The sequence below is a fragment of the Parus major genome, chromosome 1, assembly GCF_001522545.3.
Source record: "Parus major isolate Abel chromosome 1, Parus_major1.1, whole genome shotgun sequence".
Lineage (NCBI taxonomy): Eukaryota > Metazoa > Chordata > Aves > Passeriformes > Paridae > Parus > Parus major.
Genome location: NC_031768.1, coordinates 10,124,451 through 10,138,472, shown reverse-complemented (window position 1 = coordinate 10,138,472; position 14,022 = coordinate 10,124,451). Strand labels below are relative to the sequence as shown.

Below are 14,022 nucleotides of genomic sequence, written 5' to 3'. Positions count from 1 at the left end.
GGTGGAGAAAGGGAGAGGAAGAGGGGAGGGGAGGGGAGGGGAGAAGGGAAGGGAAGGGAAGGGAGGGGAAGGGAGGGGAATTTCCCTGAAAACCATTAGAACTGATGAACTTGAAAATAATTGTTCCTAAATGTGGTTTTAGTCTTGCTACAGGTTGTTACCAGGGACAAATAATGAAATATTTATACACATTTTATATATATATATTTATATCTATATATATATAAAATATATATACATATTATATATACAAGTTAAAAATAATTTTAAAACCCTAGCAAAATGAGGAAGACAAAGGGACTGTTGGTATGAAAAGGACATATTTTTTGAATAATCGATACAACAATTTAAAAAATGTTACAATATAAGAAATAAAAGTATATTGATAAATACATACCATTGCCCCTGACTAGATGCCGGGTGCCCATCAAAATCACTCTATCTCTTCCCTCCTCAGCTGGGAAGGTGAGATAAATTTAACAAAAGTCTCATGGGTTGAGATAAGGATAGGATTACTCAATAGTTAACTGTCATGGGCAAAACAAACTTGAGTTGGGGAAATTAACTTTATTTATTACCATGGGCAGCAGGGGCACAGCTGGCTCACCATGGTCTCCACCATGGGTTGCAGGGGAATCTCTGCTCTGATGCCTGGAGCACTTCCTCCCCCTCTTTCTCCACTGATCTTGGTGTTTGTAGAGTTGTTTTTTCTCACATTCTCACCTCTCTCTGCCAGCTGCTGTCACACAGATTTTTTTCCCCCTACTTGTTAAATGTATTATCCTAGAGGTGCAACCACTGTCCCTGATGGGCACGCCTTGGCCAGTGGTGGCTCCATCTTGGAGCCAGTTGGCATTGGCTCAACTGGACATGGGGCAAGCTTCTGGCAGCTTCTCACAGGAGTCACTCCTGTACCCCTGTTCTACCAAAACCTTGCCTTTCAAAGCCAGTACAATTTCTTTATTAAAAATGATGCTATTTAACATTAGGCTGAATCCATGTCACTGTTACTGTGCCCAAGTGCTACCTGCCAAGAAGCTGCACTGAGACACTGACAGGCTGATCTGACCCATTCCCCAGATCCCACAAACAGTTAAAGGACTTGCCTGTGATCCACACCAGGTAATACATTTCCCATCACAGCTGCCTGGAAGGGAACATCCTGAGACATAATAATTTCATGTTTGCCCAAAGCTGTGAGACGAGGGGTGAGGGCAGCGGGCTCGCTGCTGGACAGCTCCCTCGGGGAGGGGAGGCTCACTGCCCACAGCCCAGCCAGGACACCCAGCCCTCTCAGCATCCCACCCCTTGTCTGCATCCTGCTCCAGATAGTGCAGAGATACAGTACTGGTTCGTTTAATCATTTGAGGAAAAGAAAATATAAAAACGCTTTACCCTCTTTTGTAGGACAGGAGGGAAGCACTGGATCTCAGCAATTCGTGAAGGCTGGTAATGTGAATGAAGTGCACTATCTACAGGCAACATCTGTATGTTCTTCTTTCAAGCTCATTTTTGATAACAACTACCATTTTCACGTGCAAGCAAGGTATGATCTCTTATAAATCCCTGTTATTTGAAATTTTCTGAGCTCATTGTAAGAAAAGAAAAGGAAAAAAATAAATAATTTCGCAAACAAAACAATTTTAATTATGAACTTTTAAGAGAGTCTAAAATTACTGATGGTTGTGACTGAAGGAAATAGACAGTTTAGTGCTTTCCAAACAAACTGATATGTAGTCCTGAAAGAGTCCTATGTGTCAAATGGCAGGGAGTTGACTGTAAAATCAACATCTCAGTGCAGTTCCAGTAAATGCTAACAATAATATTTTCAAAAGGTACACACACATATATATGCATGTTCATAGAGAAATTATATATAGACATTTTCAAGATGTCACTGCATGCTTCAAATATCTATTAAAAATAACATCTGATGAAAATTACCTTTAATGCCCTGTAATTAAATACAATACCTAAATGCTTATGTATAGACAAGGAAATAGACAGAGATAGTAAAATGGATTTGCTAATCTTTCTGTTAATATAAAGTTAAAGACTGACAATTATATCAGATTATTTAAAAGGAAGTCAAAGAATAAAACTGCAATATTCCATCACCATGCTATTTAACCTTCCAGTAAGTATATAGATAAAGGAAAAAAGCAATGGAGAGTATTGTAAATGTTCCCCTAATGTCCTTTTACTTAACTCTAAGCTCCAGCTTTCCTAATTTGTTTACTAAAATGTTATGTTTAAGATTTGAAATTATCTTAGCAACTCTTCTGTTTTATCTTCACCTAAGAAAGCTATTTTTACATATTTTTATGCTCAGGAACACTTACCTTAATTTACTTACACATACTTGAGACTAAATAATCTATGACCTAACTGTTTGTTTTCTGAACTTTTATAAGGAAGAGGACAAATATCCATCATGAAGAATGCAAAGCACTCCCTCACAAGACCAAAGCAACAGTGCATGAAATTGAACTCAAAAAGAGCCTCCATTCTGTGTGACTTCTTGGCTGACACAATTTAGATATTTATAGCTTTACGAATATTCCACTGGAAAAGAACTTGAAGCTTTTTCTAGCTAGGAAGGATTAATGAACATGTGCACCTGGTAATTACAGCACTCCATCTTTCTCAAAGCCCTCACATTGCCTCAATGGCAGAAACTGTAATGAAAAACCATTGAAAATATCAATCTGCAATTCCATAAGTCATTTAATTATTAAAATATATAATCTCTTTTCATACTTTCTATGAACTATGTTAACAGTGGTATGCAAAAAAATCATACTTTCTGCTTCATGTTATTACCTGGAATACCTCATTTAAAATGAAAAATTCATCTGATATCATCTTGGGGTTTAACTTACTCTAGACTCAGATTGTAAAATGCATGGTAATGACTGTCAAATACTTCTGCAAGAAACATCAGGGAAAAAAATAAAAACAACAGCCTGGGGTAACACATGCAATTCTAAGAAGACAAAAATTACACACTACATTTCAAAAGAAGTTTTCTAGAAAAACAAGCATTCTGTACTTTTTTTCCTAAAGAAGGTTTTCAGAGTTATTGTCAGGTGGAAACTTTTTAGAGAAGTAATGCATGCTGCCACAAATATTGGTCTAATATGCATACCACTAGAAATCTATAGTAGCAGGAGTACTATTTGTTCTTAAAACACTACCTGAATAAACTTGAAAAAGACTATCCACTTCATGTTCTATTTTTAGATTAAAAAATACTGAAAAAAACTTGGAAAATATCACAAAACAAAAGGCACTTTATCATCAAAGTAGTCTATGAGCATCAATATTCAAATTTTCTCATGCTATTCTGACATTTGATATAACATTAACCTGAAACAGCCAGACACATGAAGGGATGAAGCAGACCACTCAGAAGTAAAAACAACATTACTAATACAGGTTATTTTAAGCAGAAAGCCTCAACTGTTTTACAAGTGAAATTAAATTTTAAAATACATTTTAGTGAGGTCCTTAGCTATTACAACATTTGAACGAAATTCAATTATAACCTAAATGCACAGACATCTATATGACTCTAAAAGTAGTCTTTTAAAAGATATTTAAGCACAGTATGAGATTTGAGCATTAAAAATGGCCTTTTATTGTTAAAACATACTGTTCCTTGGTGGATTATAGAAAAAGAAAAGGTTCCAATAGAGATAAGTGTGCATGAAATGCTCTCTCAAGAGTATTCAATCAAATTGACTGCAATAAGGGGACTTCAAAAAGCAGCAAGAGAAGAGATGTTCAAAGCACCTTGCAGCTTTGGGCTGGTGGTCTCTACTGCTGTTTTTAATACAGTTCGGTTTAAACTTGGGAGCGGATAAATAATTGACAGAGGTATTTTCAGAAAGCTTTGATCACCGCACCGTTTGTCACAAGCTCCAAAGTAGTCACTGCGATAACACTTAATCTGGGGCTTCTTATTGCAAGTACAAAAGCATCTCCTCCCACCTACTGCTCGCAGACTCCTGCATCAGAACAGGAGACTTAAGATGCAGCCTGCACAGCACTAACACGCCACGCTCTCTCCACCGGCAGATTCCTTCTCCAGCACGCCTATTTTCGTATCCTTACCTTTAAAAGGCTGTCCAGAACCTGCTGAGTTCCCCCAGACGGTTTTAGTTCAGAGCATCCAGCAGCGCATCCGCACAAAGCTTTGCCATTGCGAGTGTGAAGAGAAAGAGCTGCTGGGATGCTGAATGGCACATCAGCCAACTTTGTGTGGATCCGCGGCTCCCTGAAAAAGCTGGACTGAAATTCCCCTCGCCTGCGGATCGGATTCAGCAGCACACACTAACTGCGAGAGAGACCAAGGATTTAAACGGGAAAAAGGGAGAAGAGGGAGGGGGAAGTGGGGGGCACAAAAGGAAAATCCTGTCCTGGATGCTGGATAAGTCTTGGCTGTGAAATACAAGCTGCTCATCAGCATCCCACATATACTTGCAAAACTACTCTTCTGTAATATTTTCACTGCGCTGTGTGCCACAGGATGCCATCAGTCTAACAGCTGATATTTCAATATAGAATGTGTTAACTATTTGCCTAACATATTAGGGGATAATACGAGCATTTCAGCCTTCATGGTAAAATAATATAAAGAAAGTGCTATATGTGAATAAAACTAATTTTAGATATAGAGTACAATTTTCCTAATTTTCTGCAGATTATCTGTGTACTTATTTAGATTCAATTAACTGTAAAATAAAAAATAAAAAAAATAAAAAAAAGTTTTCTTTCTTCCCTGTTATATACAGATATTTAAGTTCCCATATAATGGCCCATCAGTGTGGACTGTCTCACCTCCATTAGTTATCCAGTCCTTGTAGAAAATCTATCTATTACACTAAGTTCCACCTTTACACTATGTGCTAGTCAGTCTGGAGTGAATCAGAGTTTGCAGAGATGCTACTGGCACATTATACCTGCTTTAAATATTCTTTACCAGAACAATGTTTACACTGTTCTGATTAATCTAAAATAAACCATTTTTATTTTTTTTATAGGTAATGATGTACACATTATATACAATAAAAATTGAACTTTTTATGTCTAGGAAGATTGGAGTTTTTCCCCCCGCAAATTTAGCTTTTGCCATTTCAGGAATAACGTTGAATAACATAAGATAAATGCTTTATTATACAGTCTTTCTCAGACCATAGTAGTGTACAGATTTATTTCCTCTTCATGACAATGAAAATGCCATTTTCTAGTGGTTCTACTCATTTTGGCACTGGCACTGCCATTTGAGGTTAGAAGTAAAAGTGCCAGGAAGATAAGAGGCCAGATGTACCATAGAGGTGATGACCTCATTTGTAAAAAAATACATATATATACATATTTGGCATGCAGTTTAAATAGCACAGTTTATTTCAAGTAGAACCTTTTTTTTTAGTGAGGTTGGATGAGGAGAAACTCCTCAATCCCCTCGAAGGTCATAGGACCTTAAATAAGACATGTAATAAAGGTCAAGCAGGAAAAACGACCACCAAGGAAAAGGATGTGGCCCACAACGGTGTCCTTCCAGTGTATTTTCTTTTCCCTACAAACATTGTATCTGTCTAAATGTTAAGGAGTTCACACTCCAAATTGCATTACCAATTATGAGGCGTTAAATTGGCCTGGTATAGGTTTTTTAGCTCCTATTGACCTCATCAAACAGCTGTGATTTCTAAGCAATCAGTCTCTAATGAGTTTAGAAACAATAAAGAGAAGTTAAAATACCAGATGTATTTCATTTATCTCTAAAGAAAAAAAAACAAAAAAACCTCTCTTAAGATGTACATCTTGAAAACTTTAATATGTACAAAATGTTCCTTGATTTTGCACTTTGGGCTAATGCATGGAGGAATCATCCTTTAGTGACTGAAAAGGAAAAACAATACTTATGCTCTGCCCGTGTCTTTTGAATATAGTTAATGCCTTATCAGCACTCAAACACTCCTGTGAACAGCTCTAGAAAACTACCTAGAATGCTGGAATACCTTAGCTCTCTTTCAATCTTGTCTTGATTTTATTGTCCTATAATACAAACATCTGTAATGCACTGACAATTACATTGCAAATTTTAAAACCAGGTAAAATCTGTGCACCTAACGAAAGCACCACCTCAGAGAAAGGGAAATGCACAATGTAGCTATTAATTGCAAGGGGAAAATTGCTATACACACCATCACAAGTAAAGCTTACATTATTGCTAGAATATTCTACCTTAAAGAAGATTTTTCTCAGTACTCGTTAAGGCTAGTTTAGATAAAAACAGAAATAAGTTACTATATTAAATACTTAAATACATTAATTAAAGGGTAGAATACAGGCTCATTGGAAGGGTTATGAACAGAAGGCAATTCTTAGCTGCAAGTTCAGTGATTAAAGTATTTAGTGTTTAAGGGCAGTCAGTCCATCATCTTTCCTGTGCAGAAAAGTAATTGAAAGCAAAAGAGCCTTTACAAAAGACACTTTAAATGGTTTGTTTGTTTATGTTTGATGACTGTTTAAGTAAGCAGGAAACCAGATAACCTCTCTGCAAACAATTCATTATGTAGCTGTTGCAGTACTATACCATTTCAGGAATCATATTGCACACACATTTCATCTGCACTTAGCAGTGTCTTTTGTGTCCTATGCAGAAATATTTCACGCACATATTAAATATACATTTGTCGTTCCTTTTCAATGTAGTGTACAAGGACCGAATATAAAGAAACTTCCTTGCAAAAAGACTCAAGTGCTAATCCCAATTTTGATTTACACTACACCCTAAAGTGGTTTTACTTTCCCCCCTGACATTTTCCAGCCTTTCAGCGGAGCTAACACATCCCATCTTCCCAATCACAGTTCTTTCAGAAAACCAGAGGACTAGACCCTGGAAAACAAAAGTCACTAAAATGACCCCACTGATTGCAGCTATCAAGGAGTTTCACAGAGATAAAATGGTTTCTAAGTTATCCAAACTTGAGTGTGTGGAGAACAAACTTTGACTTAGCAAATTAATAGGAATTCAACAGAGAGATGTGTCAGTGTTTGCCATGAGCTCTCCTACAACAGTCAGAAGGCTGAATATTTAAACAGATGTAGATAATCCACAGCAGATCCCAGATAATGTGGAAAACATTTATTCTGAGTGTGAAAAGGAGCACATCAGTAGAGAGGGCCCATATTCAGAGCATTTTGTGGCCAGACAAATCCCAGAAGAGATTCCTCATTGCTCTTGGATCATCATCTAGAACATCTCTGTAAAGAATGTACAAGTGACCTTGCTCTGATTACTGACACGTTTGTGACCATACTGGAGATTATATTCTGCACATTAAACATAAGTGTGTAGTGTGATTTGGGTATCCAAACCCAGAAAAAGTCAGAAAAATTCTCAAGAAAAGTAGAGACTTAAGTTAAAAGCAGTGAAAGTCACAAAATGAGATTGCCAGATCTATCAGCTTTCAAATTTTTGATTCACTGTCCTGCTGAGCCTGGCATCTTTTGGTCAGACAGGTATCGTAAAAGTAATGCAGAAGAAAAAATAATTTCAGCAGCATTTAAAGGACTGTATCTCAAAGACAGTCTTCATTTTTTTGCAAAAATAGCACAGAAAGGGGCAAACAGAAGGGGCATTTTATAGATAGGTATTTTATTCATGTAGGTTATCAAGGAGGTATTAAGAATCTACAGGTAAAGGAGACATGGAGGATCTAAAAAGAGCTCCTTTCTATTACCAATTCTCTATTTCTACAGCAAAAAATGCTGCCATTTTGGCTTTAAGCACTCCTGTCATTCCTAGCTCAAAGATTCTTGAAAACAGAAACTGCATAAAAGATGCAATCACACCTGAAGTTGGCATAGTTTATAGGCTATTGTAGCATGTAGGATAATGGTAATATTACCATTAAGAACTGCACAACCCTCAGGGCTCATGGTGTTCTTCATCCTTTATGCTTTTAGAACTTAAGTGTTTTCTACTTCCCATGACTGTGAGAGAATTCAGGAGCTAACATTGTTAGGGAAAAAGGCTCTGCTGCTGCAGTACACAATCAAGTACTGCAAGTATTACAAGGACATAACTAAAAATAAAATATTAAGAGCAAAAGAATGAAAAAGATAACCTTCAGCTAGCCCTGAAAAGGTGAACAGCCCCTCACAGCACTGGTCTCTGTTCAGCATTGTATAACACATCTGCAGGAGGTAGTGATTCCCCATGCCTCCCTCCCACGTGTGCCAAACAAACTCAGGAGGCAAGCTCCTTTTTATTGCCTTTTTTACAGACTGGTTACCCACTGTGAAGTAGATATTTCCAGTTTCCAGCTATTAGGCAAGAAAAGGTCTAGTTATAATCCATTATAAGCTTTCCTGACAATGCAGGTTTTTCTGAACCTTGAGCAAGATGTGCTGCAGAGGAGCAGGATTTACTATGAACTCCTGATTTACTCACCTCCACTCCTGTCTGTCTTCTTGATCATTTTAAGTGACTTTTGTGAAGAGGAAAGTCAACAAACTAAGCTTTAGGCTTTGTGCACCCCCCATTAGAACTCCACCCATACATACCATCTATATCAGATCATCCAGATGACCTTAGAGACTTTCTAGATACCATAAAAAAAAAAAAATAAAGTGCTTAAATGACATGGACTTTTGTTTTGTACCATTTCTGAAGAACTGTTCCATGGTTTCACTATGCTGTGTGTCCCTATGCTGGAAGTCCTTGCATAGTAAGTGAGATACTCTGCAGGTGTTCATGAAGTTGAAATAAGTCAAGACTAAAAAACTCTCATGGGTGAACTCTTTTGTTGAGTCACCCACTCAAAAGTACAATTTTCTTTGTTGATTTCACCTTTCATTTCTCTTTTTAAATAACAAAGGTTTGAAGTAAGCTGAGTTTCGTTATTGTCAGGGAAAACAGCTTAGATTACAGAAACCTATTTTTTAAAAAAAAATATATTAAAAAAGAGTACAGTAAGGTATATTAGTGTAACCTATCCATAAAATTATTATCAAAGTTCTAAAGGGATGGAGATGTGAGAAATTCCTTAACACTGACAACATCAAAGTTGAACACAGGAGTAGAAACTGCTCTTTCACCTATAACAAAAAATACTGCCTGTAAATGCTAGGGCACCTGCTGTGCTATCAGCACTGTAGATCTTTCTGCCAATATATTGCCTGTTTCTTCTGATGTGCCTGCCATCCCCTGTCCTCAGCTCTTGGCATGTGCACAGATTACTTCTGAATGCAGTAGTGAGCTTATCTCTAAAATTTGCTTTGACTAACACATCTGAAAAATGATACTTCAATATCACACAATGCTTCTTGTTTTCAGGCAAATTAATTAATTTGCCAGAAGTCTGTGTATGGAGTATTACAGAAGCAAAGGGCACAAGGAGGCTCAAGACATTCTCTCTGTTGGTATCACCAGTATTGATCAGATTTTCAGCCTGTTGGCTGAAAAAGTGACTGCTCACCTGACAGTTCCCACAGAATTCTCACACTGAAATTCACATCATTGCATCTCAATCAACTGGATTGGGCCTGTCCACACAGGACATCAGATATGAGATTTTATAGATGAATGAATTTTTAGCAAAAGATTCATTAAAAGATGGCAATTTTCCATTACAATAATTGCTCTATTCTCATCACCCAACAAACATAAAATATATTCCTTTTTATCTTCAAATTATAGTTCTCATTGTTAGAGTTGAGAGAAAAAATGTCAACAATTGTTTTGCTGCTTAGTATTTTCAGACCAATTGCCACATATCTTGAAAAAATGATGAGGTGCATTTCAAGAAGGTTGTCAGCTACATTAAACACTGTGACTAGTTTCAGTAACTCTAATATATAAATTTACATATGTCATTCTACCACTGAAAAGCACATTTTAAAACTAATATTTGATTTTGCTCCTTCTGCACATCTTGTGGTTCCATTCAAGATGAAATTTAGCATGAGAAATTGTCCTGTGATGGAAAAGAACATCACTCAAAGTGTGCACACGAGTTAGAAAGATGAATTTATTCTACTTCAAAGAAATGCATGTTCTATTTAGACTTGTATTTTATCACACTGGGTTTGGATCTTAAATATTCATTTTGATTATGTATTATTTCACTGATTTATTCCCTCATTAATTCAATCCTATAGTAATGTGATCAACTTCAATGGATATATTTAAAAAGTTACATACATCTTATCTTTTTGTGCTACACCAAATTCCTCCATCAAAATAGTTAATTAAGAAAGAAAATCAAATTTTTCTTCATCTCACACTAATGCATAATTTTTTCCTTGAAAAAAAATACAACTTAATTATGAAAATGAATCCATGAATTATGTGAAGACATGTGAGTAATATTAGAAATGAGCATAGCAAATGAAAAGTCGACATAGTATTCATGTTTGATTTAATACATGAAAAGTGAAGCAAGACTGTGTCTAGGGATCTCACAGGTCATATCATCTGACTGATATGTAATACCCAAATGAGTGTTGATAAGAAGACAAAATAAGATATATCTGTTTTTCTATCTAATGTTTTGTGAAGTCTCTTTGTACATATTCATTTTTGGTGTCTCACTTAACAAAGGCAGTGTAATACAAAAGGACTTGGGATCTCCAAATTTTTTTCTCCTCAACAAGATTTTTTTTCTGAGAGTGCAGAATTATTTATTCTATTCCAGACTTTCAAAGGATCTCAAGGAGCCAAGTTCTCTTATCTCAGTGGAACTGATGATCCTTTAGCCCCTTGCTTCTTGGATGACTCTGAAAATCCTGTGTCCTTTCCCTGATTATCTGTCCATTGAACAAAACATTCAATTTATTTATCTGGGGTATCCAATATGAAAAATGTGCACACATTACTGAAAGATGACAATGATGTGAATATGATCAAAGGCGAAGATGGGGTTAGATTCAGGAATAAGGGAGTGACAATTTAACTGCCTTCAGCAGAGGTAAGAGTGATTAAAGAAACTCCTGCTTTTTTATTAGCCAAAAAGGAGGAGAGTGCAAGGCTTACTGTAAATATAATGTCATTCAAATTACAGACATTTAAGTCAATGAGATATTGCTGTCTTTTTTCTTTTTCTTTTTTTCACCCTTTTTTTTCTTTCCTTCTTCTGTTTCTTTTCTGACTCAGTCACCAACATCAGCAACAAGACAGTAAAAGCAGCTACAGCATCTCCACATTTTCAGGAGCACAAAGCACTATCATGTTCTATTTGTGCCATAGCTGTGACCAGTGTGACAGGCTGGAATATTACAAGGATAGGTCATCCCTGAAAAGTGGCATTTTATTTCACAAAGAAAGAAAAAAAATGTTATAAAAAAGACAGCCTGTACTTAGTAAGTCCTATTTCCGTTCTCAGTCTAAGTAACATATATTGATGACAGAGAATTTCATGCACAGCTTATGCAAACTACTTTTTAAGCAATTTAAAATATCTATGCTTGGCAATAGTTAAAGCTACCAATTAAAAACACCCCTGAGACTTCTGATGATGTGTTTACACTTATTCAATATAGATTTCTTATAGTACCATGACCATCAGTTTCTATATTTGGAATCTTTTCTGCCTCCTTCTAACGAAATAAATATCTGCTACATTTTTCATTTTCCCCAAAATTGGAAAATAAGTACACGAGATATTCTAGAAATTTATTAGCAAAGTCATCTAATTTTTTTATTGTTTGTCTTTATTACTTGTCAACGCTTAGAATTGGGCTTGAGAAGGTATATGTCTAGAAAACTAAATAAAATCATTGTTCATAGTGTTAATATCATGAAATTGAAGAAAAAATAGAGAGCATCTCAACTGAATAAATTAATTGTTGGAGACTGGAACAGAAGTCATAATAAGGAGAGAACACTGCCACAGTTAGGCTAGATAATACAGTTGCAGATAATAGACAGTTTTATCCATCTTAGGAAGGCTGCAGAAGTATCACTGAGTGTCTTCAAGGTCAAACATAAACCTGACATCGTATAGCTTATGCTGCTATGTCAGAAAGTGATACATCACAGTTATAAATTTATTAGTGTGAATAAAACCTTATGTGCTATTTGCATTTTGAAAGCAATATTGAAACATTAACTCCTAAATCCTCAAAACACCCTAGAAAGCTTGTTAGGTAGAATAGATCATGGACTTAACAATAAAAAGGAGGAAAGTAAATTCAAATTTATAGTGAAAAAAAACAAAACCAAACAACCATGTAAAAACTGAGTTAGATTAAATATTTTCCATGTTTCTTGTGTATATGCAGTTCATAAGGATACAATGAAAAATTTCATTAGATCAAAACAGCAAAAGAACCTGGATGGCTATATAAATTCCAAATACCTTGGGATCTGCTATTACTAAAAATAACTTCACAGTCTTTTACATGTAGAATTAAAGACATCAATGAAGATCATAAAATTAAACTTAAATTTGACTTACAATTCAGTTGAAGATGTCTGTTCTTTTCGATTAAAACACTGCTATTTCCTACCTTTATGTCTTGGGCAGATATTCTGTAATGACAGCTAGTTAGGAATTTCATCCAGTGAGGGTCAAGAGACACCCCAGAAGATGTACTAGAAGGATGTATTATCATCTTCCCACCCCAGCTCCTCCAGTTTTAAAGGCACATCTATTTTCTCAATTCTGCCTCAGTTTCAGCAGAAGGGTAAGGCTAGTTATATGGTATCCAGATCAGCTTTACTCCAAATTTTCCCACAGTCCTACACCCCTATAAAGTCAGAAGTCAGTAGTGATCTACTAACTGTTTTAAACTATACAATAGAGGAATTTTTAACAAAGTAAAAAAATGTTGGAAAAGAGAAAACTGGATCCATTTTCAAGAATTCAAAAACTTTTACACCCTTCACAAGAGCATGGAAAAGCTGATATAAACTTCCCTTCTATGCAGTGTTACCATAATTTATTAACTCTGCCCTAATTAGGTCAGAAGTAGAGCCACGCTATCAAAACTATCAAGCCAAAAACTGCCAGGCAGTCATTTGGATCACATTGCTTACATTCACAATGTGCTTTTTATAATTGCAACGTACTTTAAACCTTATTAAATTAATATTGTCAAAATTTGTTATTTACTTTTTATGATTGGACTACACAGTTATTAGATCTATCATTTAATATCCTTTTAGAAAGAAAACTATGAGCAACCCAAAGTCCATGTCAAGTATGTACCACATATAACCAAGTTTTCCTTGGTGTCAGTATAAAAGTGCCATGGGCTTGAGCATAAGGCAGAAGCATAAAGATCTCTGACCTTAATCCATGCAGTGAGCAAATCTTTTAGACATTCAAAACTTACAGAAGGTGTCAAACAGCAGTTTTAACACATCTCCAATCAAGAGGGGAATAGCTGTTTAAATTTGAGTATGTGTAAAAAAGTGCATTCCTTAAACTGATTATCTTATTTATCTGATTTATTTGTCTGATTTATTTATTTGTTGAATTAATTCTTTTATTCCTCATCAGGGCACCTCACAATAGATAAATATAACCAGGTTTATAAAATAGAGTGTTTCTTCCAAAAAAACAACAAAGAAAGATAAAGCCTGTTTCTATTCTCAAGTTTGGTTTGGGTGAAACACACAGAAGCCAGACATGATTGCTGGGGACCTTTTCTTCTCAGAACTAAGTGTTATAAAAAAGGATAGTATACATGGAATAAAACAGGTTTCAGTGTAAGTCACAGACTATAAAAATAAATACTATAAAAACCCAGCATTAGAATTATAAAAATTAGAAAAAAGGAAAATTTAAAATACTTGCATTCTGCCTTGCTTCTTCACACTTGCCAGTGTTTATAGTTTATTCTTGAATCTATTCAACCTAGAGTAAATACCTCCTGCAGAAAATTTATGAATCATTCATTTAAAAGAATAGCTCCCAACAACCAGAAATAACAAAATTTGTTTGTGGACCTCCTGCCTAGAGTCTATGAGGAAAAATAGAAAATCCAGGTTTAGCCATTCAAGTT

The 14,022-nt window shown here is 35.7% G+C and overlaps 1 protein-coding gene across 13 annotated transcripts in view; it reads right to left on the bottom strand.

The window, feature by feature from the left end:
- Window positions 1-14,022, bottom strand: part of DMD (dystrophin) — a 1,134,919-nt gene that overhangs the window by 500,862 nt on the left and 620,035 nt on the right. The window contains exon 1 of one of the 13 annotated variants that reach the window (XM_015620986.3): window positions 4,117-4,230. The exons of the other annotated variants lie outside the window; for them this stretch is intronic. The gene's annotated coding sequence lies outside the window, so the exon portion shown is untranslated. Of the gene's footprint in view, window positions 1-4,116; window positions 4,231-14,022 lie in introns of those variants that run through there. 13 annotated transcript variants of the gene reach the window in all.